This window comes from Columba livia, chromosome 2 (assembly GCF_036013475.1).
Source record: "Columba livia isolate bColLiv1 breed racing homer chromosome 2, bColLiv1.pat.W.v2, whole genome shotgun sequence".
In the NCBI taxonomy this organism is placed as follows: Eukaryota; Metazoa; Chordata; class Aves; order Columbiformes; family Columbidae; genus Columba; species Columba livia.
The window spans coordinates 151,848,534-151,868,708 of NC_088603.1; the positions used below are offsets into that span (position 1 = coordinate 151,848,534).

The 20,175-nt window shown below is 45.1% G+C and overlaps 1 long non-coding RNA gene across 1 annotated transcript in view; it reads left to right on the top strand.

The window, feature by feature from the left end:
* The window catches only part of LOC135578704 (uncharacterized), a 64,410-nt gene extending 52,244 nt beyond the window's left edge, over positions 1–12,166 (top strand). Inside the window, exon 2 of the long non-coding RNA XR_010470803.1 lies at positions 1–12,166. This exon is cut by the window's left edge and continues 24,292 nt beyond it. This is a non-coding gene — a long non-coding RNA (uncharacterized LOC135578704).
* The last annotated feature ends 8,009 nt before the right edge of the window (positions 12,167–20,175 follow it).

Sequence of the window (20,175 nt, forward strand, 5' to 3'; positions counted from 1 at the left end):
AGCAGCATGGGAGCATGGTTACAATATTCTCAGGGCCAAGTGAGCTCACCAACAACTCACTTGTTGGGAAGATAGACCTTTGTCTGTGATTCATTCAAGATTTTGCTAAGCCACTCTTCTCCACAGCAGCTCTGCTTTTCTGCTTGCTCACCAGGAACTTCAGCTGGGTTTGGAAAAGTCATCCCCACAGTGACTGCCTTCTTGAAGAATCAGCAGGAGAACTAAGTTTTATTTACCTAAGGAAATCAGTGCTTTTCCACTGACCTTGATGGATTTGGGTTGATTTATGCCAGCCAAAAAGCTGACCCTTCTTTCTGTCAAAGCCTGTTCCGAGCACATGCAGGCTGTATGGTTCATGTTTGGTTCCTGTTCGGTTCAGAAGGGCTTACTTGGCTTTCTTCATCATTATTGAAACTGTTCACTTTCTGGTGGCTTTGGCATTCCCAGTTTTTGTCTTACAGCAGAAGCAGCAGTACTTCATCTTCTGTGAGTCCTCAAATATTTTTGGTGCTTGTCAGGTGCAGGAAAGGGTGACCTCGGTATTGCGACTGCTGAGACCTTCCTCAGAGCCATCCTCACCCAGTGTCTAGGAAAACTGGAACATGGGCTTGTCATCTATGAAAAAGGAGGGTTTTTTGAATGGTTGATATGTGGGAATATTCCAACCTCTGCCTGTGTCTGCTTTTCTCACTGAGAGATTGAGACATTGTCTTTGTCTTCTTTCCTTGTTCCCATTTTGGTGGTAGGAAACAGGCCAGCCAAGCAGCTGCAGAAAAGGTCTTAGGCAGCAAACCCAAGAGACATGTAGGATGCTGGTGCAGCTCCCTGGTGTCTGTAGTGATGCTGCTGGGAGGGCCCAGCCTGGGGCGAGTGTGGCACTGACACCATCCTACTGGCTCTCTCCTTCCTGCTTTGGAGCCTGTAACCCCAGGGTACTGAGATGCCACATAAACATAATACTGTGTCAGCTGGATCGGCAAAGTAAACAGCACTCTCTGCTCCTAACTGGAGGGAGATACAGCTCTGCTTTGCATTTTGAGGGCTTCCTAGAGTTTGTGCATATCTCTGTATCCAAAGCCTTGGCTCCTTCTTCCCAGTGCCTGACCACCAGGTGACATGCAGAGGTACAAAATCCCAGTCCCCAGCTATGTGCAGAGAGAGAAGAGGTATCCAGGGACCAGCCCTGGCATCGCTCCCTGAAGCTGGTGAAAGTATTACTGCTTCCAGCTGTCCTGACTGTCCCCTGCCTGTCCGGTTGGGTTTATGAGCCTCTGCAGCAGATTGGGGCTGGGAATCAAGGGGATAAAACACAGTTTGGGGTCTGTGAACGGTTGCAGAAACCTGGGGCGCGGGGATGGGAGCAGGGAGGGATAATGTGCTAAGCCAGTGCAGGTGCTGGATCAGTGGAGGGTGAACCAGCCCCTCACTGCCCACACTGACAGCAGGCTCCCGCGGAGCCCCGTGATACCAACAGCAGAGACCTGGGGCAGATTTGCTCCTGTCTTTTGGCACCTCCTCTTGCCCTGGTTGGCAGCCATTGTTAGATGCGTTGCCTCGTGCCAAACCTATTCAATGATGCCTAATCCTCTGCAGCCACCCAGCTCGGTGTCGTGGACTTCCTTCCAGGAGCCAGATATGTCAGTAGCATTCTACATGTGGCTTTTGAGTGGCTTGGGCAAGGCCAGGCAGCAAAGCCTGCGGCTGAGCACGTGCTGAAATCCAACTTTCCTGAGCTCCAGGTTGGCAGCCTTTCCACCAGGAAACCTTTCGTTTAACTTCTCACCGCAGCGGTGGATTAGGAGGGAAGTCTCCATATGCTCGTGCATCTCTTCCAGCCCTTCTTCACCTCCCCACACCTCTCCCCAAAGGCACCAGCTCTCAAGGAAAAGAAATACTATTCAGTGTCCAGGAGAGAGCAGAAAGGAAGCTGGCACCATTCCCCGGGGAAGAGAACGGGACAGTTTTGGACAAGGTTCAAGGCAGGTCATGCAAGTTTGTGAACTGCTTCCTCGGGGCTCCATCGCCAGCTCTCATCTGTGAGAGCCTGTCAGGTGTAGGAGCAGGTTTCTGTGCCACCTCTCACTTCTCTCTCCTTCAAAGCAGGAACAAGCTGCCCTGGAACAGACCGACCTTTGGCATAATTATTTCCTTCTTTTTTTTTCCCCAAATCAGGGGCACTCGAGTGAAAACCGAGGAAAGCTAAAGCGACCTTAGCTTTTTGTCAGCTTTCCTTGTGATGGCAAGAGCTGTTGTTCTGCTCTTGGCATTAAGCGAGAAATCAATGTTACTGTGGGAGCAAACTCCCAAACAGGTGGTGATCACACACATATTAACCTGAACCAGCGCAGGAGGCACCACGTCCCCCCATGGACCCGCCGAGGGGAGCGGAGATCTCATCCCCCTTTGTTTGTGCTCAGAGTGCGGCTGTCCGGAGGATGGTGCCTGAATAGATAAGGCTCTGGGCACAGATGTCTGGTTTGATTATTCTTTTCCTTTTTGCTACAAACCATATGGCAGTACGGGCAGCACAGATAGCTGGCAATCAAAATTCCTGGGCTCCCTCCCTGACTTCGCCACTCGCTCATGTAATTTGCAAAGTGGTTTTCATGCATCAGCAAAACTTGCTGTCTTGAACCTCCCCACCTCCTTAAAACAAGAGCTCTCCCTCATCACTGGAGGTGCTTTGGAAAATAGTAACCACATCTTGCTTTGCTATCACAAAATTAGATGCACTTAATGCTTGTAAACTACTTTGGCACCAACAGATAAAAGGCACTACAGACAAGTTACTAATCAGTTTGATTAAGTAAAGTGCCAAAAGTTTGCCACTGCTGGTAGAGGTTTGCAGGCTGATCCATCTATAACCTGGAGGAGTAAGATGAATTAGGTACGATAAGGATTGTTTAGTTTCTAGTCGGTCAACCAGTGAATGAGACGACTCGGTGTTTATATGCCAGGTCACAGAGTAAAGTTTCTTGTGATTGGAAATGATTAGGCACATTGATTAATGTTTCCAGTGCTCTTTGATCAAGAGCTGCCAGTTGGAATGAGTCTTGCTGCACAGAGACATCCCGACTGCCTCGTAGCAAAAGTGTAGGGGGTAGAAAATTGAATGAAAAAATAATTGGGTGGTGATGGGAAGGCTCTGCCATAAGATACACTGTTTTTCTGTCAACAAGACTAGGGTTGCATTCTTTGAACCATCATCTTATTCCTGGAAGTCAAGGCAGTTTGTAACTTGCATTGTGCTTGTCAGGTTTATTCGTTTTAAAAAGATGTTCAGGAGACTGCCAGGTCATCTAAACATTCAGTACTGATAAGGGACCTCAGGGTCTGCTAAGTTAAGAAGCAAACATCCCAGGTTTAAGAAAAGCTTTAGAAAGTAGCACTTTCTGAGTAGTTTGTAGCTCTTGTGGAACTGTTGATATTTCTCTCAGCATGGAGGTGCCATCTCCTGCATGCCTCCTTGTGATGGATGTTCTTTCTTTCAGCCATAGGATTTCCCATTTTTAACCCTCATTTAGGATATCCTCTTTTTATCATAGGTGAGATACTTGAAATAGTTTCCTAAGACAAGACACAGGAAGATTTGCTTGGATAAGAGGAAGAATCCCCACCACTGCTTATCATTCCCACATCACCACACCATTTGTCTTCGTGATTTTGTGTCTTTGTCATACTTTACGTGTTATGGTTTAACCTTGAACCAGCTGGGAGGCCATGAACACGATGGCATTGCCCACTACATTTTCTTTATAACCAGGACTGCAGCGTTTGTCATCTTCACTGTCACACCTGTTATCTACACTTAATCTTTCTGGGGCGACATCCACTTCTGTGCAAATTTGTGTATATATCAAGATAGAATTTCTAATAAGAATCAGAATGCCCTGGTCAGGGTAACCAGTTAGCAGGTGGTGAATGGGCTCTGCAAAATTTAAGGTGAAGACACTAAAACGCCTAGATGTACCAAGGAGCTGAATTACAGATGTCCACACCCAAGGACATTTAGTTCCGAAATCACTATCTGCTCACTGTTTTTGGACATCCCCCAGATCCATCGCAATTTGTCTCAGAATGCTTCTGCTGCAAACCCAGGTGGTTCAGCAGTTCCAGCTGGTTTCTGCTGAGGGAAGAGGCAGGAGATGGAGCTGCCAGGCAACCCAAGGTCCTCCCTGCTGGTCCTGGCCACCTCTGTGCTCTCAGGGAGAGGTGCAGAGCACTGGGTGAGCGCGGGATGTCCTGACCATTCCACATTTCTCTTTGCTTGTGTTTGTGCTGAAAACTCCTGCTTTTATGAAACATGGGAAATGGAAGAGTTCAGGAGCTGAGGAACCAGTAGGTGAAAAATGGTGCCCAGTGAATGCCACTGAGAGTGTAGGTTGGTATAAGGAGGAAACTGCAAAGCTATCATTACCAAACTTTGCTGTTTCTTTGGGTGTACCTGCTTTTCCCATGTTTTACTGAGCGTGAGAGCTTGCAGACACCAGAACTGAGCAGATCCTCTTTAACATGGGAGGCCCATGTCCCATCTACTACTTGAGTCAGTCACCTGTCCGGACACCTGCCCACCACCATTTCCTATCTCCAGGCAGGATCTGTGCCTTCCCTGCACTCACAGCCCTGGGACCACAGCTGGTCCCCCTCCAAAGCCACTCATCTCTGGTAGTGCATAAACTTTGGGGTTTCTCTCTTCTGCTGAGCTATTTTCACACAGTGAATCAAAATCTCATCATCTTTCAGTTCTCTGACATGTTTGACTCCTTTCAGCCAATGTATTCAGCAGAGGGAGGGTGGACAGACAGTGATCTGGACTTGTTGTGTGAGAAACCAGTATAAATATGTGCATAAGTGTGTTTCCTGCTTTTGTGAAGTTGTGCTTCATGCCTGTTTTGAAGTCTACATTGTCTTCCTGTGCATGGCCTGAAACAGTTAATATCAATGTAATTGCAGATCATTTTCACAAAAATAGGTGCCTACTCTGCCTGTTTTCTAATTTCCACATGGCTCCACAGTGGCTGCTTGTCTGCTGCCTGCCCAACTACTAACGCTCCTGCTTTCCATCCTGGCGTGTGTGGCTGCCCCGGCGCGTTGCTGGGACAGGGAGCAGTGACGTTGGGTCTTCTGGAAGCCTGCAGATGGGGCCAAGCAAAACACAGCTGGGCATCACCCCAAGTACCTCAAGACTGCTGCGCCAAACGGGTTCCCGTTGTCTCAGACATCTCATTGTAATTAACAGCAACAGAGGTGTCTGCATCACTCTCATTTACGGCAAGCTGGGAGCTGAGGCCAGGAAAGGGAGGAGTTTGGGATTAGACATGTCTCCAGCTCCTCAGGGTAGGAATCACTGCTTATCTGAAACAATTTTGGAGAGGTATTTTATCCAAAGCAATTTTGGAGAAGTATTTCAGGTGCGGCATCCACGATGGAGATGATTCACACCGGTGGAAGCCACCCAAAGGTGTGCCACAGCGCTTGGTGGCCCCAGCGCCTCCCCAGCCGCACGCCATGGTGCTGTTCTAGATCACTGCCATCCCGCTGGCTGCTGCACTTGCCGGCTGTCTCCCACCAGAGCTGCCCCTCCTTTCCTTCTGGCAGGAAAGCGATGGTGTGAGTGACAAACCCACCCTCCTTGTTGTGTCCATCTCGCTGTGGATCCTAGCAGGGCAACAGTGGATGGGATGGAGAGTTTAAATATGCCCAGCAAAAATTACACTCAATCATTCACCTTGTTATTGCTACCATGGTTAACTCTTTGGTTGCTGGCCCTGGAGTAGCTTATCTGCAAGGCTCTGTTCATTTCTTGGGCTCATAGCTCAAGCCATCACAAGGGGCTTCTGGTAAGCTGAGACTTTTGGCTGCTGCCAGCTTTGCCTTTGCCAGTTACAGTCGCCTTTGTTTCCTTGCTTTCATGGGAGTTTGCTGCTCCCACTGGGAGGCTGGACCATGCATGCCAGCTCATGTCCAGGAGGTGGAAAGGCAGGGCTTGTGCTTTGGGCTGGCACATGATGTGGAGCATGAAACAAGTCAGTAGTCAGGGGAAGCATTGGGCAGCGAGAAGCATGAGACTCTCTGCCCCTCCGGGCAGGGTTGGACTGGGCAGAAACCTGGCAAGGAGGATGTCTGCCAGGTGTGCAGGTTAGGGTGCAACTCAGGCCATTAAGAGTCTGGATATGTGGGGGCTGGAGCTGCTGTCTGAGCTAGTGAGAGATCTTTAACTGTTTGTGTCTTGGACACTCACAGAAAACAAATACTGTTAGAATCATAGAATGATTTCAGCTGGAAAAGACTCTCAGGATCATCAAGTCCAACCATAACCTAACTTAACTCTAGCACTAAACCATGTCCCTAAGAACCTTGTCTAAACACCCTTTAAACGCCTCCAGGGATGGTGACTCCACCACTGCCCTGGGCAGCCTGTTCCAATGCCTGACAACCCTTTCTGTGAATAATTTTTTCCTAATATCCAATCTAAGCCTCCCCTGGTGCAACTTGAGGCCACTTCCTCTTGTCCTATCACTTGCTATTTGGGAGAAGAGACCAACACCCTCCATGCTACAACCTCCTTTCAGGTAGTTGTAGACAGTGATAAGGTGTCCCCTCAGCCTCTTTTTCTCAAGGCTAAATAGCCCCAGCTCCCTCAACCACTCCTCATAAGCTCCTCATAATCCTTACTGTTTTCTGCTGCAAAGTGGAAAAGCTCAGGGCAATTTTTCCATGAACATAAATATACAGCAAAGTGTATACTAAGAAGAAATGGAAAGGACTCACAGAAGCACTGACAAGCCTATTTGGAAAGGACCTATTGAGACCATCTGGTCCAACTTTCTTATGAAAGCAGGACCTTAGATTAGGTTATTCAAGGCCCAGTCAAGCCAAGTCTTCAACATTTCTAGTGAGGAAGATTCCACTCTCTTCAGGCAATTGATCCTACTCTTCAGTTGCTCTCACACAAAGATTTTTTTAAGATGCAAGTGGAACTTCCCTTGAAGACACTTGTTCCTATGGCTTTTTCTCCTGTTACAGTGCACCCTTGTGAAGGATGTGTCTTCTCCACAACTGCCTTTTGGTTGTTGGAAGGCAGTGATTTGTTTTCCCCACCCTAAGCCTTTCCTTCTCAAGGCTAAGCAAGCACAAATCATTCAGTTGTGAAGTTCTCTAGACCCTAATCTTGCTGATACTCTCTGGACCATCTCCAGGCTTTTAGCATCTCTCTCGAACTGTGGCGGGGAAAACTGGACAGTGTGTTCCAGGTGTGGCCTAACAGGTGCCGAGCAGAGTAGGAAAATCACATCCCTTCATCTACCAGCAATAGTCTTACTAATTCAGCCGTGGATGCTTCTGGCCTTCGTTGCTGCCAGGGTATGTAGCTGGCTCGTGTTTGGTTTGTTGTCTGCCAAGACACCCTGTGCCTTTTCAGTAGAGCAACTGTCCAGCAGCCAGTGCCCAGCTGGTGTTACTGCTTGGGATTATTCCATTCAGGTTCAGGACTTGACATCTATCTCTGCTGAAACTCTTGTTAAACCTCATTCTTGTTGGCCAAATCTCAACAGCCTGTTAAGATCTTTCTATATGGTGTCTTTTTCTTTAAGCCCATCTAACTCCTCTCCCAGCTTAGGCTCATTCTTAACTTTGGTAAGGGTGCGTTCGGTCCTACCTTCCAGGTCATTTGTAAAGCTGACTTGCATTGACTCCAGAGGAACTTTATTTATGACCAGCTGCCAGCATAACCTTGAGCCTTTAACCACCGCCCTCTGAGCTCAGCAGTTTAGTCAGTTTTTCAACCATTTTAAGTTTCATCTGTTCAGCCCATATCTTAATGACTTGTCAAAATGGATTTTGAGGGAGTCTGTGTCAAACACCTTGCTAAAATCAAGGTAGATGATATCCTTAGATTTCCCCTCATCCACTGAGCAAGATGTTTAGTCAAGCATGATTTACCGTTCAGTATATCCATGTTGGCTTTTCACAGTCAGCTTCTTGTCATTTGAGTGCCTGGAAATACCTTTTGTAAGGACGCATTCCACAGTGCTCCCAGGGACTGAAACAAGGTTGACTGGTCTGCAGTTTCCCGGATGTTATTTTTTTGACCTTTTTGTAGATGAACACAATATTTGTTCACCAGTCTTCAGACTAGAAGACCTCTCTCCACAGAAAGCTGTTTAGTCCTTGTGTTTCAGCTTCCCTGTATGGGGGAATAATTTGGTTGATATCAGACAAATTGCTTAAAGGACTGTGAATGACAACATGAAAAGGATGAAAGGTCCTTGTGTGTATTGTTACCTGTCCAAATTAGTTAAAACAGGACGAATTCTGGGCTGTACATGACAGTGGTCCATGTTAACATCTAGTCATGACCTAAATTCCGGAGATGCTCTTGTTCATGGTGGAATAATCCTGTCTGTAGATCTAGGTGAAGTAAAGTCCGGTTCTGTATAGCGTAAGCAATTATTCTTGCAAGTTTTATTTAGCAGGGACCAGTCTTTGGTCTAGCGTGCATTCAGCAGTCAAGATTTTGGCCTCTTTGCTCATACCTGGAAGCCAGGTCTCTCCAAGAAGGAGGGAATTTGGTTTCATGGGACTATTGTGACATTGAATGCTGATGTCTGGAACCATGATGGGGGTCATAAGCTGGAGATGGCAGCTCCTCAGAGGTAGCTAGAGTTCTTTTAGAGGTCAATTACCAACTGAATTATTAGCTGTTTGCACAGCCCAGTGTTGTAAGTATGGGGCCTAGTTTTGGAGTGATGTTGATATCAATCATTACAGGTATCAATATGTGTTTAGTCAATGCCGTTACTCGGCACAATTACACCGGCTGTACAGGAGCATTCACTCTCAGACCTGTATGTTCCTTTCATGTTGCAGAACAAGCTATGCATCTTTAGCCCAGACTTTCCAGATTTGAAATACCAGGAGTTATCCAATGTTAATGTAGCAGATGCATTGGAAACTGCTGGTTTTACATTTTGATAATGACCACATTGACTAAGAAATAGCCTGTGCTCTCCACTGCCAAAGGATGGGTTTTTCTGCTCCAGCTGACCAAGTGACCATGTCCTTCATATATCAGCTGTTGGTGGCTCATAATCTGGCTTCCAAGAACAAGAGGAGAATAGCAAGGGAGTGAGAATAGCTGGATGGCAAATTGTAGAAAGGCCAAGAATGTTCACCCAAAGCCTCTGAACAGTACTGCCTTCCTAGCAGTGATTTACCAATGCACAACTGCACGTGAGTGCACTTCTTCCACACCTGTGGATTCAAATTTTAAGGTGTAATTGTAATTACAATTGTAATTGTAAGGCAATTGACATGACATTGCTTAACACTGTTATTAATATTCACAGAGCAAGTAGCTATGTGCTGTGTCAGGTTTCTTAAATCTTTGCTAATGAACCATATCCTCAAGCCATCCCTCTAGCAGAGTGGAAACCTGGCATCCACCCAGGCTCTGTTAGTACAAACCCCAAGTTATTTCAAGATGGCAAGATGGAAAGTGTGCTTTTTTTCCTCCCTTTTTTCTGATCTTTTTGTTGTTGGTGGTGGTGGTGGTTTTGTTTTTTCCAACAGAATTACCTATTTCTGGTCTGGCTGGAAAGGGTCAATAGAAAACAAGATACCACTGAAACATGTTATTGCTGCACCAGTGGTCAGTATTACATGTCTATACTTTAATAGTCAGCTGAGTTTAAATAAATATGCAGAACTCCTGTTTTTTTGTCGAGTAAAAAGTGACAACTGTTTGCACTGGTGTTTCCATCGTGCTGTGGGCTGCCTGCTGGGCTTGCAGAGGTGGAACTGTTCGGGGTGTCTTTTGCTTGAAACACTTTATCGAGGCTCCCCATGAGCCCTCCCTCCGTCTGGCTGCTTACAGGTTTTCAATGAAAGGCCCTGTTCACACATGTGGCAACTCGAATTATCTCTAAATAAACTAGTATATGTGGAGAGTAATTCATGAGCACTTCCAGCACGATGATAAATGGCAGGCAGGGCTGGCGGGTACAAGGTGGCCCCTCAGGGATGTGTCTCCATCGAGTTGTGCAAAGATACTGTAGAAGGGTCTAGAAACGTGACCTTAAAAGAAGAGCTGTGTGTTTTAGACCTTTATAGAGCAGGCTGTAAGTGACAGACACAAAGTTTTTTGATCTGTCACCTCTTGTCTAATATTGTGTGTCCAGAACTTGACAGATATTTCGATTTTTAACCCCAGTTGCTCCCTGTGTGACTATCAATCTGTTTTCTGAAAGACAACAGTCATCTTAGCCCTTAAAAGACACCTTAACCAGTCAGTTCTGATAAATAACAGCAAATTCTAAGAACTTATGTACTGTTCTGCTATTCTCCAGCACTTGCTGACATGATTCTTGAACTGCAGTTGAGCTTTGGCTTAACAGAAGCCATTCTTCTGCAGTGACCAAGAGAGAGCAGAAGAACCCACAAATACAAGAACCTTAGGAGATTGTGACCAGGTTTATCCCAACAGGTTAAACAGGGTCAGGGCACAGCCGTGAGCACTGGTGTGTACCTGTCTATATTGTAAGCTGTTAGCACGGCTCCAGCCCACGCAGCTTCCCCAGACAATGCCCGGGTACTGTCTGGGGACTCGCACTGGCCAGGGGCCATCTCCAGCAGTAATTTGGCTGCAGGCACCTTGTTCTGAGGAGGTAAAAGGGCTTAGCTGTCTGCACACAAGCTGCTGGGCAATTGGCTTCAGTGCCAAGGAACAGTGCCTGTCTTGTCTTATTTACATGTATGGACAAGACGAAGGTTTTGGGATACAGGAGCCTCAGTGGTGAGATGCAACATATGTGAATTTTGCAATTCTGGATGCAACTTTGAAATCCGTATTTCTGTTGAGCTTTCAGGCACTGCTTTCAGATACTATCTCTCTTGAAAACTCTGCACTTGCTGAGTATCTATTATTGCTCCCATATGGCAAGGAAAGGACTGAACCCTTCATCTTTAGATAGCAGACATAAAATAATGTGAAAGAAATGTGAAATGACTGGGAGGGAGTTTTTTCCTGGTCTACAGAGAAACTATAGGAGATTCATAGACTGCTGCTGACACGATTAAAAAGCACACTGTATCTCCCTGTTTGTGAGGAAAGGGAGAAGAAACAGAAGAAAATACAGCTCAAAAACATGGGACTATAAAACAAATGCTAGAAAATCTGTACAGGGTCTTGTCACATAATAATGTCCAGGCTTTGTCTTCAGACATCTGTACTAGAGTCTACTTTTTTATTAGGCATAAATTCATAGTAACAGGCAGCCATTGTAGTCAAACTGGTCATAACTGTAGTTCCTGTTGAAAAAATGAGTCTTTTTCTGCCCTTAAAATCCCAGGTGAAATTGATAAAAATAAATAAGTAGTTTTGCCTGTAAGGAATTATGTTCCTGGGCAAAAACCTATTCTGTGATCTGAATCAATGCTGCAAAGCTCACCCTGTATAAACCATTAGTCCTGAAATCCAGCACAGCTGAATTATAGATGAAATGTATTTTGGTCCATTACGTCAATGTGTTGCTTGTACTGAGGAACCCAAAACTGGATGCAATGCTCCCGATGCAGTCTCACGAGTGTCAGATAAATGGGAATTATTACTTCTTTCAACTTACACGGTTCTCTTGTCACAGAAAATATCCTGGTTAGTCAAGCAAGAGATCAACAGCATTCTGTTTGTCTACACTGATCTGTTAGAGGTTACTTCAGAGGAGCTGGCATGTCTCTGGCTAATGCACTAAGGCTAGAAGTGTGTCTGACTTGAAAAGCAGAAGGTGGGCCCTTGTCCTGTTCGTACACGTTGGTGTATCTGCATGACCTGTTAAATGGAGTCCCATGAGCATAGGTCATATGGTCAAGACCAAGCTTGTGACAAGATCTAAAGACAGCAGGGATTTCTTTGGTGTCTCAGAAGGCATAGGGTGTGGGATGGTTCTTTCTCAGTCCTGAATGTTCTTCGTACATGATTCTGTACCCATCCAGTCTTTTGTATCTTCTGCTTTTTAACAAAACTGACCTTGAAGGAACGGACATGATACTTGACTTGGGCATCTTGCTGTAGCTGAACTGCTCTAGCTAGTGGAGCTGCACAAGGATTTACAACATGTTTATGCTAAACTGAAGAACCATGTGGATAAATTAGTAGCCCTAAAGTGCTGAACTGAGGGGATGGGGAAAAAATGCCGTCTGTCTTTGCCCTGCATCCTCTCACATCCCATCCTTTGAGTACGCTCAGCAAGGCGGGTGAAGGGGATCAATAGATGGAGGAGCTCTTCTCATGTTCCCAAGGTCTGAAATCAGTTGGCAAAACGTACGCAGCCACAGAGGAACCTGAGAGCCTCTCTTCTCAGGCTGGGAGGTCTGAGCGCTGCCAACGGCTTCTGGCCCCCTCTCCCAGCCTGATGCTTTGAAAGAATATCATTTGGCTCCATGACACTGCGGGTCTGTTGACTTGTGCTTGTATGTTTGTGCTTGGATGTGTGCGCAACTCAGAAGCAGGTCTGAGGTTAAGTAAAGCTGCTTGCTTGGTGGGGAACCTTGATCAACATGTCACAGAACGTGACAACTTCCATAGTCGTTTGTAAAAAAATGCGTATGGGTTCAGCTGCCAGCTTCCAGGGGAGGGATATGTGGTAACCACTTGAAATATCTAACTTCTGGGCTCTGCCCTCATCTCCACGGCAGTTTTGAACAAATTGTTGGATTTCTCTCTGCCAGCCAGTTGATCAGTGATACTGTGCTATTCATCTGACATCTTTGGGTGTTGTGTGGCTTACTGAAGGGCATTTCATGTCAGAAACTTAATGCAGGCTTTAGTGGGTTTTTCTGGTGTTCAAAATGAAAAAGAGAATTTATTTTTTTTCCTCCTTCATCTCTTTATAGACAGATGTTTAATACTTCTGAAAATTTACTCCTTTTATTGTGTCTCAATTCAAGCATCTAAAACCATGGCCCATTTTGAATTTAGGCCAAACACCCTTGCCATGGCATGACACAGTTGTCGCTTGGTTGAGCACACAGCCTAACTCAACACAGAGGAGTATGGAGGTGAGAGTGATAAAAAAATAGGATGTTCCATACCTTGGCTAAAAGGATATTACAAAGTTTTGTCCTGCATACGTCAGTTGTAGCAAGCTCATAAGTTCCTCCAAGACAGTGGGTTTGGCTCTTTATGAAAGGCCTGTGTAAGCATGAAATACTGGAAATAAAAAGACAGCTGAGGGCAATTCTGCAGTCATTATGGATTTTTATTTCTGGAGCAACGTGACTGCTGGGGTCAGTAATAATACCCAGAGTGGGTCTGCTTTTCATACATGCTAATAAGTGTTGGGGTATTTACATGGAAAGGGGAATACTTATGATGCACATCAAGAAGTTTTATTAGGTAGGCAGAAACCCAGAATAATGCCATGTCCTACTCACCACCTTCTGAGGATACCTCTTCTGCCAACATTTTAGTCTCTTGCCAACAATCTCATTTGCTACATCCTTTTCGGAAATACACGTCTGCTACGCATATTGAAAGAGTTTAGAGTTGAAGTAAAACTGGTTCTCCCATCCCCACTGGACTTCAGTGCAGATGAAAATGAGAATCAGGTAAAGCTCTTACGAAAACAACTATTTTTGGCTCAGCCCTGATAGGACAACAGCTCCGTTTTTCTGCTCTGATACTCTGTCAGTATGAGTCATCTGTAGAGGACTTTCTGGCCCATTTTCTTTAAAAATGTGCTCTATCCAGAGAACTGACAGGGGCTTTCTAAAACTGGAAACACTGAAAAAGAACAGCATGCTCGTTTGTTGGGTGTTGGTTGACCTTTTCTACACCACCTCGGCTCAAAAGATGGAGTATGTGCCGTCTTATACAGCAATGTGTTTTCAACCAGAAGTGTGCTTTTATGGGCTTCTTTTTCCTTCTGGAGGAAGTGAACAATGTCCTGGAGAAACTTGTCCAGGAGAGGACAGGTCTCAAGGCTGAGATCAGGTGTCCTCAGAGACTAACTTGAGTAGATGATGGCTGCTTCAGAGTGTGAAGAGTTAGTAAGACTGGAAGAGACCTCTGAACCTCACCCTGGCCTCTGGTCATACCTGGCTTACGAATTTCCAGGTCTTTGACGCTCTGAAAGCATGAGGGCTTCTGCCAAGCTTTGAGGGTGCCACAACTAGTACAAATGTGACACTCAGCAGAGAGCCTGGAGACATTTCCTCTTTGAGTCCCCCCTGTTACCTAGGATTCAGGAATGCCACTTTTCCCCAAACTAGGAAAAAATGAAAAGCATTTTCTTCAGTCACTCAAATACCAGAAAGAAACATAACTTTGAGAGCAAGGGTTAGGGAGAACTCAGACTTGTCATCTTAGTGAGTACACGTCCCTCCTTTTCACTTGTGTATTTTCTCTGAAGATAGAATCTTAGCCAGCAGTTGAACAAGATAAGCTCTTACTTAGTGTAAAGCTGTGAATAATCTCTCTCTCAAGGGCTTTAAGTACCAGGTTGAATTAGGATTTTAGAAAGGTAGAGGTGAAAGCCCCCTTTGCCAAGAGGAGCTTCCATGCGTGGAATCTGGAAGTGGTCTGATGTGAACATCAGTGACCTGTTTTGTTAGCTGTACATGAAATCTGGCTCTGCTGAAACCAGCAGCAAAACTGCCATTAATTTTAAGAGATCTGATTTCCATCCCCAGTACATTTATTTGCATTACTTTTTCTTCCTGTACTTTTACCTATTACTTTTGGTATGTAGGCATGGAGGACATGTGGAACATATTGATATGGTGGACAACCCCTTACCATTATGGTGAGGGTGGGCAGATGCCATTGTGGGAAGACACATTTAGAGTTTTACCTGGCACTTTGAAATGCTTTTCATTTTTTCCTACCTACCTTGCTTCAGTTTTGCAGGTTAAACTTGTGCATGAATGACAGGTCTTTTTATTTTGAGTTTTCTGTGTTTTATTTTGTTGTTTAGGTACTAAAATTGCAAAACATTCCTTTTAGCAGGGCAATTTGTTCTCAACTGGATCTTAATGAGACCAGTGCCCTGTTTCCTGGGAAAGCATGCACCTCTGGTGAGAGGAGACCACCTTTCACAAACCACAGCTAAAAGGTGCTTTTTTCAGTGAAACAGACAGCACACAGCCACTCAGAAATGTCAGTTTTTCTTAGCAAGAAGCAAATATGCATTTTGTAAATGTGGGACACAGACATATTTTGATGTGGTTCTTGAACAGGGCTTCAATATAGGGATAGCTCATCTTTAATTTATAGTTACATGCAATTGAGCCATTCCAGGAAAAGACATTTTGTGGTTCTTGGGCCAGGGAAGAAGGAGGATAAAAACCTTCTACCCTAAACAGAAACAGTTACAACGAGAAGTACAGACCTATGTTCCCTAAATGAAAACTTAATGTAAAGCTCTTGAAATGTTTTTCAGGATTAAAATCACTGAGAGATTGATGCTAAAACTCTTTCAGGCATCACCTGTTCTTTCTCTGAGAAAAACAGAAATGCTCCTGTTTCTTTACTATGTCTGTTGCCACAAGCAAGTTAAGGTATATCCAGTTGGTGGTCAGTCATGAGTGGTGTTCCCCAGGGCTCAGTATTGGGGCCAGTTCTGTTTAATCTCTTTATCAATGATCTGGACAAGGGGATAGAGTGCACCCTCAGTAAGTTTGCAGACAAAACCAAGTTGGGTGGGAGTGTTGATCTACTTGACAGTGGAAAGGCTCTACAGAGGTATCTGGACTGGCTGTGTCAATGGGCTAAGGCCAATTGTACGAGGTTCAGCAAGGCCAAGTTCCGGGTCCTGCATTTGGGTCACAATGACCCCGTGGGGTGCTGCAGGCTTGGGGAAGAGTGGCTGGAAAGCTGCTGGTGGAAAAGGACCTGGAGGCGTTGATCAACAGCAGCTGAATATGAGCCAACAGTGTGCCCAGGTGGCCAAAAAGGCCAGTGCTATCCTGGCTTGTATCAGGAATAGTGTGGCCAGCAGGACCAGGGCAGTGATCATCCCCCTGTACTTGGAGCTGGTGAGGCTGCACCTTGAATATCGTGTTGAAATTTGGGCCCATCACTACGAGACAGACACTGAGATGCGGGAGAGAATCCAGAGAAGGGCAATGAAGCTGGTGAGGGGTCTGGAGCACAAGTCTGATGAGGAGCAGCTGAGGGAACTGGAATTTAGCCTGGAGAAGAGGAGGCTGACAGGAGACCGTATCCCTCTCTACAACTACCTGAAGAAGGTTGTAGCATGGAGGGTATTGGTCTCTTCTTCAAAGTAACAAGTAGTAGGGCAAGCCTCAGGCTGCACTAGTGGAGGTTTAGATTGGATATTAGGAAAAATTCATTCCTGGAAGGGGTTGTCAGCAACTGGAACAGGCTGCCCAGGGAAGTGGTGGAGTCACCATTCCTGGCGGTATTTAAAAAAGATGTAGATGTCATGCTAATGGGACATGGTTTAGTGGTGGGCTTGGCAGTGCTAGGTTTATGGTTGGACTTGATGATCTTAAAGGTCTTTTTGAACTTAAACAATTCTATGATTCTATGACTCTAAGATATAACCACATATTTTAATCTGATTATGAGACCTGCTGAAGGAATTTCTCTGGCCTCTCTTATGCCCAGACTCAGTTGATCAAAATTGCATTTCTGCCCTGGAAGTTCATCAATCACTGGAGGCCAATGGAAAGTTAATGGTAGTATGGTATGTTTATAGAGGGACTTACAGTCTTTTAGGAGTCAAAACATTTTTAAACAGTGACTGATTCATGCTTTCCTTCCACACAAATGCACCACCAAGGATGAAGTCTGTCTTGTTTTTTGCAGGAGATAGCAATGGGGAAGATGTAGGTAGGCAGCATGTAATTATGAAAGAAATAGTTTTATCAGAGCTTTGTGTTCACTCTTGTAAAAGAGTTATAGGATTTTTTTAAGTGTCTGTATAGGTAGGCCTGCAGAGCACCAGCAGTAATGTCACCTTTGGATTGTGCTGGGGTTATTGCTTCTGTACCAACAGTGGGAATATATTGCTGTATTATCATTACCTTGGCCTGGAATATCTCAGTGCCCTTTGATCAGCATTTGGGTGAGAGAAATTCCATTGTACCTCTTTTTTTGTACTGCAGATAACTGTGTACTGCAAATACAGCTGCGTGTCTGGCTGTGCGATGCCTGTGTGCCTACCTCATGTTCAGACCAGCTGCCCGGTCTCCTTGCTGGAGGCTGTTACCTCAAACAGCAGAATTACTCTACAGTGTTGTATATTCAGCCTTTACTGATGCTCACCACGCCTTCACCTGGAAGGAAAATGGCCACTTGACTAATCTGTTAGAAACTGTCTTGTCCTTAAATCATAGAAAAAGAGAAAAGCTTGTAAGGAAACTGCTGCCCTATCTTTATTAGCCAGCATTTCCTTATTTCCATTACATGCAGCCTTGCTTATGCCTCTGACACTTGGGAAAGACTCAAATTCTGGTTCTCTTCTTTTTCTTCAGACAAAGTGGCTTTGGGGCTGATCCAAAGCTTACTCAATTTGAGGGGAGTCTTTCTGATTCTGTTGTATGGCTTTGGATCCTCTCCCTCACTTGCATCCTTTTCGGAAGTCAGAAGGCACATGTTTAACTGATTCTTAGAAAGCTGATCTCAGGAAAGCAGAAATCTAATAACTTCAATGTAGCACCTGAATGCTCTGTCAGAGGGTTGCTCATCCCAAATGAAGAGATAACAAAGGAGTTTCTCCAGAATTTATTATGATTACTAATATTTTATATTAAATACGATTCAATAGAAAAACATAGAAGACAAAGCAATCTTTTTTTATTCAGCTTGTTTCCTCTGCCACACAAATTCCACCGGACCAACTTCTTACACCTCTAAACATCCTTGCTGTAATAAAAGACCAATGCAACTAGTCAGCTTTCACCATTTAATATATGCCAGCATGGTAAAATGGGCCAAGATTCTGAATCAATACTGGTAAAAATCAGTGGGAACTCAAGAAATGTGTTTCAAATCTTACCTCAGAACCAGCAACAAAAGATGCTTTTTTTTATATATATTAATTAATACCCTTTTCACTCATGAGGTGTCTTTTATGGAAAGAGAAGTTTTCCTTATTTCTGGCCTACTGGCTAGAGGTCTAAATTAAAAAAGCAACTGATCTTGAGAAGTCCCAAAGGGATGGAAGAGCACAATGGCAAAGGGTCCTTGATGGCTTCATGGAAGAACAAGGAAGCATAAAGCAAGCTCCATGGTGCCTTCTCTGTCAGGATTTCTGTATGGATCGCATGTGCAATTGTACCCTGACTTTGGAGCAGAGCATCACTGGGGCTACTACCAAACAGAACAGCTTATAAGAACTCCTGGCCAAGGGTGGATGGCAGAAGTGACAACTACTGCCAGTCACTCCAGGTGGATGGGTTCAGCTGCTGAGGGAGCACCTGAGCTGGACACAGGGATAGCTGAAACTTCAGCTGTTTTCCATCCGAACTTTACTTCTTAGTGCCAGATGGGTCATGCATGAAAGGTAGTTCTGATCTGAGGACCAGATGGGGCTTCTTGAAAGCCCTGGGCACTCAGGACCCTCTGAAGTGGGAAAGCTGGGAAAGCTGCAAATTCAGCTTCTGTTTGGGCTGAAAAAATTTCAGTAAGGGCAACCATATGGGGTGGATGGCAGGTTTGATGGGTAACAAGTAGTGTGATGGGGAGTGTGGCTCTGTGTTGTTTCTCTACCTAACAAAAGGGTCTCATGTCATTGGTTCAGTACTTGTTAGAATGAATATTGCTTGTGCCAGAGAAAATATCAACTGTCCTTCTAGGCAACTGGGCTGGGACTGGTGCTGGTTTTACTGCTGTTCTTCAGCAGCGGCCTTTGGAGACTAAACCTGACCCCTTCAAGGCCTGACAGATGGGTTTACATGTGAGCTGTGTCTAGCTCTTGAAGGCCCTGGCTGGAACCTCCAGATGCTACTGAAATGCTTACATAGCATAAAAACAAGGTCTTCTTTTAATCTCCTTGTGCTGAGCGGGATATTTGCTTCTGGTTATGGCATCTACATCTGTCTGGAGAGTTCTGGATCTAACACAGGGGAGTGATGGGGAATCTCTAACAAAGCTGTGGATGCTCCTATCCTTTTCCATAGAAAATATGAAACCTAATAAAAACGTTTATTTATTTATTATTTCACCTTGGCTCGCTCTCTTAGCTCTTATTATATTGCAGCTACAGAGGGGTTAGTTAAGAGGAATGTTGGATGTGGTCAACTTTGTGCACACTAACGATGTTATAAAAACAACAGCAACTGTAAAAACCTTTAAATAGTTCTGTCAGTCTCCCAAAAAAGAGGAAACTTGCTGTTTTCTAACCAGCATTTTCCTGTCATGGAATAGGATTGGGGGATTTTAGAGGATGACAAATTGACTATGAGTCAGGGGGGCAACATGGTGCTAAGGGAAGCTGCTCTACTGGTCTGCTGGCACTGCGGGGTGTATTTCAGAAAAACAAATAAAAAGTACCCAGACACTCAATTTTCTGCTTTCCTCAGCAGTGACTGGACCATGAGGTTCAGTTTGGGACTTCATGTTATAGAAGAGGACAAGGGGCAGTCTGGAGAGGAGACCACAGCAGTTGTGGAAAATGAGAATCAGTATTTTTGCAGAGCAGGGGTGCGGGCCTGGCGGGAAGAGAAGTGAGCGAGGAGAACTCATGACAGTTACACACAGAAATACTCAGACTCTGCAGCAAGGCACCTGATTGCCAGAGGTCCCCTGTCTCCAGGACCCTGCTCTGTGTGGGATTAGAACTGCAAAAATGCATGGAATACCCAAGACCATATCAACCAGAAAACAGAGACCCAGCTACTTGGTTCTGTTTGTTATTTCGTTTTTGCATCTGATCCAAATTGTAGGAGAACTGATACCAATTCCTACATAGACAAATACAGTCAGAAAGCATCCTGGGTGGTTTAAGCCCAAACTCCTTGGGGAAAGTTAATCTAGAGGCTGCATTTTTATTGTCTCGACTGGCAAACAGCTGATCTGACAAGAAGCTTGCACTAGTGCTGAAAGCTCGCAAGAGTATTTCAGAAGCATCTTAATTCATGGCTCACATCTCAGTTAGTGCCTCAGCAGAACCGGTTGCTCTGCAGTAAATCTTTCAGGGTCTGAGCCCAGCTGCC